General features: G+C 42.2%; 1 pseudogene across 3 annotated transcripts; it reads right to left on the bottom strand.

Moving 5' to 3' along the window:
- Positions 1-3,744: 3,744 nt before the first annotated feature.
- Positions 3,745-8,935, bottom strand: LOC103719452 (RING-H2 finger protein ATL16 pseudogene; annotated as a pseudogene). Of its 3 annotated transcripts, none has more exons than XR_015976271.2 (4): positions 6,822-8,935; positions 6,560-6,691; positions 4,291-6,135; positions 3,745-4,193 (listed from the first exon to the last, which is right to left on the bottom strand). The product of XR_015976271.2 is annotated as an RING-H2 finger protein ATL16 pseudogene, transcript variant X1 (transcript). The 3 variants fall into 3 exon arrangements; XR_015976272.2 differs by having other exon boundaries at positions 6,560-6,684; XR_015976273.2 differs by lacking the exon at positions 6,560-6,691.
- Positions 8,936-9,269: the final 334 nt, after the last annotated feature.

The raw sequence follows: 9,269 nt of genomic DNA, 5'->3' as shown, positions 1-9,269 counted from the left end.
TCCTTATCATAAAGCTATTAGACAATAAGGGCGGCTGCCTTTAAGTTGGCTTGACACTTGGCTTCCCTTTTTCTCCTCTATAATGTTGGCTACCAGGCTTTCGTTCGCTAGCCCATACCTTCGCGTTTCTTTTTCTTCTTATCCTAAGCGAAGAATCAACTAGTTTCCTTCCTAGAGGAAGAAACTCATATTATATTCAGCTTAAGTTAGACTTCAAGCTATTCCCAATCCTCGTCACTACAAGGTTTTCCCATTTATTTCCGGATGGAAGATTCTCTGTTTACCCGTTGTTCATCAAATGTCAATGAATTTTCTATCTATCCTTTAATTCCTTTTCCTTGAAACATGATTGAGAGTAGCAATGCCAATAACATCTAGAGTAGTAGCCTCTAACAAGGGACCTCTTGAACAAAGAAAATGGTTTCACACGTAATGGCGACATCCAATACGGACCCTGGTGTTCATGTGAGTTGGGTCTTGTTGACCCTGAGAAATGTCCGACCCAAACGCTGAGTTAGTGATGGTCGTTAGAGTTTCCGGCTAGTCTGCTATTCGAATTGGAGAGATAGATAAGATGGGATCGCTGCATGCTTCCACGATGATGCTCTGGTGGAGTTAGATGGTGGAAGAACGAAGTCACTTCAGGCAGCGCTCTGATGCCGGTTCTGATATGAAACAGCAAAAATGAAAATTTCATCAACCACCGTCACCCTTCTACTAGCGCTGCAGTGGTTAGCCTAGCTGATCATTTAAGTTGGTTAAGCAATGATTAGAAGGGACTTGGATGAAGCCTCAGAATCAGGTACCCCTCTCGATGTGGTTTCCTTGTCACAAAGATCATAGACAATAAGGGCGGCTGCCTTTAAGTTGGCTTGACTCTTGGCTTCGCCTTTTCTCCTATTTAATGTTGGCTACCAGACTTTCGTTCACTAGCCCATGCCTTCGCGTTTCTTTTTCTTCTTATCCTAAGCGAAGAATCAACTAGTTTCCTTCCTAGAGGAAGAAACTCATATTATATTCAGCTTAAGTTAGACTTCAAGCTATTCCCAATCCTCGTCGCTACAAGGTTTTCCCATTTATTTCCGGATGGAAGATTCTCTGTTTACCCGTTGTTCATCAAATGTCAATGAATTTTCTATCCATCCTTTAATTCCTTTTCCTTGAAACATGATCAATCACTTCCCAAGCAATGCTAATAACATCTAGAGTAGTAGCCTCTAACAACGGACCTCTTGAACAAAGAAAGTGGTTTCACAAAGAAAAGGGTCCTGCTGTTCATGTGAGTTGGGTCTTGTTGACGCTGGAAACTCGTCCGACCCAAATGTCGAGTTGCTAGTGGTCATTGAAGTTTCTGGCTAGTCTACTGTTCGGATCGAAGAGATGGGAAGGGGTCACTGCACGCTTTCACAATGATGCTTTGATTGAGTTAGATGGTGGAAGAATGAAGTGACTTTGGCCATTAGATGGTGGAAGAATAAAGTGACTTTGGCCAGCGCTCCAATGTAATCTCCAATATGAAACAACAAAAATGAAAAAATCCATCAATCAGAATATGTTCAATGGAGAACCTCTGATGTCTAAGTTAGAAACGACTTTTAGGGAACCAAAGAAACATAATATATAGACGGGGTTAAAAACTATCGTCGAGTAGTTTGGAAGCTATGTGCTGGCTGATAAGGCAATAAATCAAGTATTTCATCCATAAATCATTTCCGCATTTCTCGATAGCAGGATTTGCTCAAATACTGCATTCATTAGGAAACAGTCAGCGATACAGCTTGAGTTGTTGCCATCTCCGCACGCCTTTTGGACGACAAAAAATTTTGAGTGCTCAATCTATGGCTAAACGCCGAATTTTTGTTGATCGGTTCATCTCGTCGGCAAAGGGTCGGTCTCAAAAGATGTATACATGTCCGTCCGGTCCGTTGTTTTGAAGCATTACTCTCGTTCAATTGACAACCAAATTAAACAGTATGGTACAGTTGCTTTCCTATCACTTCATATGCAGTGCTCTCATTAAATGCGGAAGTCCCCATGCAGGAAAAGGAGCATCTCGTTTAGGTGGATATGTCCATTTCTCCCCACAACCGTTGAGCTATCGATATCAGAGTAAATTTCGTTTCAGGATTTGTCTTCCATTCTACAGCCATCCCTGCCATGCTTGGGGCCAGCCGCAGCTCTCCAGAAATGGACCGAGGGCAAAGCTGGTCCTCGGGGGATGGGCAGCAAAAGCAATGGAAAATCTTGTGCTTGTGCTGTTTCGTATCTTTGGGATGTCCTCAATGCATTGAACCTCCAAGTCTCAGGACGCCCAACAGAGCCACATTGGGCTGTGGACGGTCCAAAAACTTTTATTTTATTTTATTTATTTGTTTATTTTGATCACAACGGATAACTCATATAATACGTGCATGCAGATATAGTTAATAAAGTCAGAAAACAAAATATCACATAGCTCTCAATAGCTTTCTATTCTCGGTCCACATGGTATCGCAAGCATGATTGGCCATATATATGGCCATTCAGTCCGCAACTATATTGACTTCTCTAAATATATGCTTCATTCGTACAACTTCATCCTTCACTATTGTTCAGATGCCGGTGAACAACACATACACAATTGCTCTCTGCACATGTGAACGCGGATACCCATGTTTTTACGCAATTTGGTGGAAGCCCGAACAGAAGTGGGGTTGGTGTCTTCGTAGGCTAAAAGACCGCGGCTTGGCTCGTCCGTCCTTTTCGAAGACCCTTGCACAAAATCTTTCGGGGGTAGGGAAACCCTGATTTCTGGCCGGTTGTTCCAGGAGGAGAAAAATCCAGGTGGGACCTACAGCAAATCCATGGCCGGTGTAAGTTATTTTTGCCTATTTTATTTTTAAGAAGAAGAGAAAAAAAGGGAGGAGGAAAGAGATTGTGGGGCGCAAGTGAGCTTAGGCTCATAGTAGAGCAATTATTGCTGGTCATCTGGATTCATATCCAAATTAAACTCGTTTTAGTGATGCGACCGACCTTTGATTACCATGAGAGTTCTTATGAGTGCTCTGCTTTAGAGATATCTAAGGTTCAAATCTTAGAGGTCGGCCTTTGTTAAGCTTCCCCAGAAGCGATTAGTCGAGTCTACAAAGCAAAGTACTTGCTTCCCCCATTCACCTTGCCATACCACTAGATCTATAATGACATAACCACGTAGAGCACCGGGCCGAGAATCGCAAGAATTTTAAAGTCCTCTATGGAAGGGTGAAAAAGAAAGGTTCGAAAATTGCCGAATTAGATATGTACTTAATCTTTTTCAGTAGAATACTGAAGGATTGTGTTCTTTCATGGCCACTGGAACAGTAAGAATCTCGTTCAAAATCGCAGGAGTAGTGAAGGTGGAACCAGCAGGATCCAAAATTAAAGCAGCTCTCTTATGTTTCTTAAAAAAAGTATGACGAATGAAACTAGTGCGTCAATTTAGATCTATAATGACCGACGAGTCGAAACATGTGCATAACCACGTAGAGCGCCGGACCGAGAATCGCAATAATTTTAAAGTTCTTTATGGAAGGGTGGGAAAGAAATGTTCGAAAATTGCTGGATTAGATATGGACTTAATCTTTTTCAGTAGAATATTGAAGGATTATGTTCTTTCATGGCTACTGGGACAGCAAAAATCTCGTTTAAAATCGCAGGAGTAGTGAAGGTGGACCAGCAGGATCCGGGATTAAGGCAGCTCTCTTATGTTCCTTAAAAAAAAAAAAAAGGAGATTTGTTATGACAAATGAAAATTTCTTATAATTCTTAAATCTCTTGTTTATATTTATTAACAAATTTCTTACATAGAGACTATAAAACTACCATGCCAACAAGCTTATATCACCTATGAATAATTGGCAGAGAAATGTAAGACCGATCAATATGTTATCATTAATTCCATAATTCAAAGACTTCTAGGTTTTAATGGCCTTTGATCAAAGAAACATCTTGCTTAGATTGACAGCGAATCCAATCCTTGCTTTTTCAGAAAAACATAAATCACCTGCAAAATGAAATTATCTTATTCTAAAAAATGAGAGATGACAAATTCTAACCCTACTGCCTCTGCTTCATTCTCTCATCTCTGGAGCAAAATTGCCACAAGCTGGAGTTACGAGCCGACACACCATCCTGCCATCCCAACAGGGCTCCACGTTACTTCGCACCGCCATTTGCTGTCATTGTGTCATAATAGTCAAATAAAGATACAGTAAAAAGCGAGAGCTAAATTTTCAAATCAAAACTCAGCAGAAGTCATCATGAACAAAGCACCTTTTCCTTGCGACTCGCGAGAGTCCAAAATAATATCGACATGGCAACTGGCGCACACACACAAACAGTCAAAAGAAAAGTGCTGAAAGGACAGCTTAGAACTCGAACACCTTCCATGATTACAGCGATGGTGCCTCTTATCAGAGAAACAAAACAGCAGCACTTCTCACGATGAAGCCGCCCAACCTCATTTACACTCCCTAATCAACCCCTATCTTTGTACCACAAAAGCTTTTCCATACTCTTCCACCAGTTTTAACATCCACCGTCCAACCAAGAACAAGAACAAGAACAAGAACAAAGAGAAGCATCAGCAGCAGCAGCTGATGTCTCTTGCATATTAATAAAAGAAAAAAGATCATTGATCGGTATGGAATGGAATAATGGCACTTCTTGAGCTCCGGTATCCGAATGAGAAGAACGACCGCCGGACTCTGCTGCTCCCGGCGCAACCACCACCGCTGCTGCTCGCTTCTTCTCCACTCCCTCCTGCCTCTTGAAAACAATGCGGATTGTGTCTCAGTAACTCCTGGACTGAAAGATAGAGCTGCCTATCATTGGAGGAATCCATGGAGAATGACCTCCTTATGGGCTGAACACAGAACTGCTCATCCTTCTCCCTCACATTAATGCACTCATCGCCCATGCTCCCCACTTTGTGGAGCTTCCTCCCCTTTTTCCCATGCCCGGACCTCGGCGAAGGATTAGGAGCTTCCATTCTTGGAGTCTGAGCACCACTCTCGTCTCCTCTCACTTCTATAACTACGCTTCCATTCAGCTGTTGATCAGGAGGTTGGAGCATGAATTGTTCGGCTGGAATTGGTAACGGGCCGGTGATGTCTGACCTACACAGTGGGCAGTTGGCATTGAACTGGAGCCAGATATCGATGCAGTCAATGTGGAAGGCATGGGAGCAGCTGGGGAGGAGCCTGAGCTTCTCCTCCTCCTGGAACTCATTCAAGCACACGGCGCACTCGTTGAAGGAGGTCCGCCGCCGGTCGGCTTCGGTGTCGCCGCCGGCCTTTGTGAATTTGATGATGGGGATGGAGCGGATGGTGGCTGGGTCGAGGCCGCGAAACTCCGTGGCGGTGGTGGTGCTGATGATCGGAGGCATGTGGTGGCGGCGGCGTCGGGACCGGGCGAAGTAGAGGCGGCGGATGAGGTCGGCGCGGCGCAAGTTGAGGCGGCACTTGATGGCGAAGATGTAGTAGCTGACGAGGAGGATGGCGGTGGTGAGGATGCCAAGGATGGTGATGGCCAAGATGGGGAAGCTGGTGTATGAGGAGGAGGTGGAGGGTGGGGGTGGGGTTGTGAGGGGAGGCCTAAGAGTTGGATCCATTGGAGGTGGGGATGGGGAAAGAGAATTGGTTCTAATGGAGGAAAAGAAGACCAAGATAAGATGGATTGAAATGGTGGTGATGGGATCTTAAGACAAGATTTGTGGTCTTGGAGATCTGAGGAAGGTCTTTTGGAGTGCTGACATAAAGGCAGAGATGAAGTGAGAAAGAGATCAGAGGAGATTAGGAATGCAGGGGGGAGGGGAAATTGAAAGGAAAGAAGTATTGAGCTGGACAAATGAAGAGGGATAAGGTGAGGTCCGAGAGGGGGATTCAATGGCATGAGATTGGTAATGTTGCAAAAAGGACAAAAGAGGTCATCACTTTATTTTAGAGAGAGAGAGAGACTTGGGTGACAAGAAAAGCCAGCTAGGAGCCAACTAGGATGAGAGCAGAAGCCTTGGGGAATGAAGATATGGCAAAGGAGGTTGAGTCCGCTTGGAAAATATAGTTGGGGAAAACAAGGGATGCAGTTTTTTGGTGTGTCCATGTGTATGAGTCATTCGCTCTGGCAAAAAAAAAAAAAAAAAAATCATCATCATCATCAACAAGGGATGCAGTTGGGTCTGGTCTCAACTTGATTAAGATTGGACACGAATCGATTTTGCGATTTCTTTTGGACAAATTTTTGATTTGCGTTTCAGATTCATCCCCATCTATTATTTGATGAATTTGGGTTTGGCTCTGATTTCTTTTCTAGGCGATTTGGATGAGGTGGTATAAGTTCAAGAACTTGGATCAATTTTGGACTTCTCTTGTTTGGCTCAAATATAGTTGGGAGAAATTGTATGAGATCTAAACACAAGCTAACTGGAGTAGGGTCTCAATTTGGCGTTTATGCATTTTTCTTTTTTTTTTTTTTTTTGTACTAAAGCAGGTGGATGATACCTGATGAGTACGGATACACCTAATAGAATCAAAAAACAAAATACCTTGGAGTGCCTGAGGCAACTCTCTATCTCCACGTTTATGCTCTTCATTCACGAAACTAAAGATGGGACGTAGCTCGGTACCGAATCAATTCAGGTATGGGATTCATTTGGATATAGACGGTCTACTGGAACCTTAAAAAAAAAACATGTAGATTAGTGTATGGGAGACACAACACTAAAAAGGAAAAAATTGCATTCTTTGATTCAAGACATCTAGCACTTAGCGAAACGTTGTACTTTCATTGGGACGGGGCATATTTACCTGAAGGTGAATGGAGCTGCAGACTCAACAGCCTCCTTTGTAGTTGATCATTTCGGCGGACTTTTCTGAACTTTTGATACACATGTATCTAGAACTTTTCGAGATATCTTGTTTTCTGAATGTATTCACATTGGAGCAGCGAGAAACACCCATTTTAGCCAAAAAAAAAAAAAAAGAAGAAGAAGAATAAAAAAAAAGATAAGTTGCCCAAGTGTAGGCTTGTAGCAATTATAGCTTACTGTTATTAAGCTTCTTTTTTTTTTTGTGTGCAAAAAGTAAACTGTATAAACTTTTTTTTTTGATATTAGTATTCATATTCCTGTCAGCAAGCTATAGACCATTCAAGAATGCATAGTGAATCATAGTGGCAATAAATCATAATAGATATAGTTTGTAATCTAACCACGTAACGGGTTACATTTATTTAATTAGTTGTATTTTGAAATTACAAACAACTATTTTTCAATAGAAATTAAGGGAAACAAACCTCATCAACACTATAACTATCCAGATCCATTTTTTTTAAGATACACCGTCCAAGAAATAAAATCAGATTTTTGTTTGCTAAGTAAAAGAGGTGTGGTCACGAGGATAAGTCCAAGTCCATGAAAACCCATTACATATTATAAGAGCCATTATGTACAAAGCCTGTATAAATTTGCAAAACTAAGCAAGTGGTTGATACACTGGATCATATTATATTATGATGGCAGGTTTTCTCCGACGACCCTACAGAAGTAAAGGAAGAACGGACCAACTCTAACCCCAAAATAAAAAGGGCTAGACCGAGCAAACCATGGGAAGGCAGACCGGGGTCAGTTCTTCTTTAAATATTCCAAGTCAAACAAGGGTAAGATGCGTGGAAGCCAGAGCAAGAGAAAGGAAGCTAGAGCAGTTCATGTTTGGGGGTCCATCTGTATTTAAAGAGGAGAAAAAGTGCAAGTCAGAAGTCCCTAATCAACAGCCCATCTTCCTCTTTATGAGTGCAAACACTATAGTATAGATCTTCTTGCCCAAAAGGAAAATAGAGAAAAAAAAAATCCTTTGCCTTCTGACTTCAACTTGCTGTGATTCATGAGGAGATAAGAGTTGGGATCAGGATACCTTTAACTATTTCAACATGCCTGATTTGTCTTATTAAAAAAAAGTGCTATGGAGCATACATTGCCATGCTTTCATCATGCACAGTCAAAACTTGTTTTTGATCTGGTACAGTGCATATATCGTATGGCGGATGATAGAAATTCTAATGTAGATAATTGATCCATCATCTAAGTTTCCTATGAAGCAACCTTGTCTGCTTATTATGCAATCAAAAAGAAGAAGAAGAAGAAGAAGAAGAAACTTGTCTGCTTATTATCAGCATCTCATGCCTTTTGCTAAATTGACTCCCAAAAAATGGTGGATTATGTAAGAGTTGAAGAAACAAGTCTGACAGATTTATTCTCAAAAGGTACGTATATCATACGTGTAGCATACAAGTATAATCATAATCATCATATTCTTTGAGAATTGAGGGGAATTCTTCAGCTGAGCTTCGATTTTCTAGTACTCGACGGGCAGCCGGTGTAAATGTATTGAAAAGGATAAGATATATCCCAGAATTAATCGTAGATATATAGGACCTGAAGCAAGCTATTTATACAACATGCACTTAGATTCATCGATAAAAAATTTCAGGGACCGGGAGGTTGCTGATACGGCATGCTTGATGGAGGAAGTGGTGGCTGCAAGTTGACGTGAGCTTTGGCCGGAGGCGATACCGAAGAAATCGGCGAAAACGAAGATGGAGGAGGTGGAGGGCTCGAAGAAGCTACCTCGGCCGAACGCTCGAACAAACCAGGCGGAGGTGGAGTCACGGTTACCCACTTGTGTACGGGATTGCCGACTGGCACGGGAGGAGAATGGGGTGACCGCCCCCTCTTGCTCTCATTGTATACACGGTCGCTCATGACCCGAACTGCGCTGCCGGTTGAAATGAGAGCATAAAATGCCAACAACAATCCCAGGAGCAGTTTCATGGTGGAGTTTCAAGTAAAAAAGCCAATTGTATTGATTTGGTGGCCATGCCTTTCGTACAGTATTGGACTATATATATGTAGGAGAACTAGGCCAAGAAAGAAATCGTCAAAGAGCATGTGGAAGACCTACAAGGGATACACCTGACCTTTTCTAGTCTTTTTTTTTTGCTAAGGTCCTTTTCCAGTCGAATGGGAAAGCCACTCTTGACCGAAAATACGCGGAGCGTTTGAGGCGTCTTAGACCGTGTTTCTTTGGAGGTGGCCTAAAGTCTTGGAGTGCCCCAAAACCGTGTTTAGTTTGGAATGGAAAAATTCTTTGGAAAAGATCAGGCCTCAAAGAAGTTCTTTGCAAGCTTGATTTTGAAAAGATGTTTGATAGTTTGAACTGAGATTTTTCGGTAGAAGCTCTTCAAGCAAGAGATTTTCC

This window comes from Phoenix dactylifera, chromosome 3 (assembly GCF_051530095.1).
Source record: "Phoenix dactylifera cultivar Ajwa chromosome 3, Ajwa_hap1_PhDact_Kaust_v1.1, whole genome shotgun sequence".
NCBI classification, from domain to species: Eukaryota; Viridiplantae; Streptophyta; class Magnoliopsida; order Arecales; family Arecaceae; genus Phoenix; species Phoenix dactylifera.
Note: the sequence above shows the minus strand (reverse complement) of the source record. Positions and strands in the feature narration are given on the sequence as shown.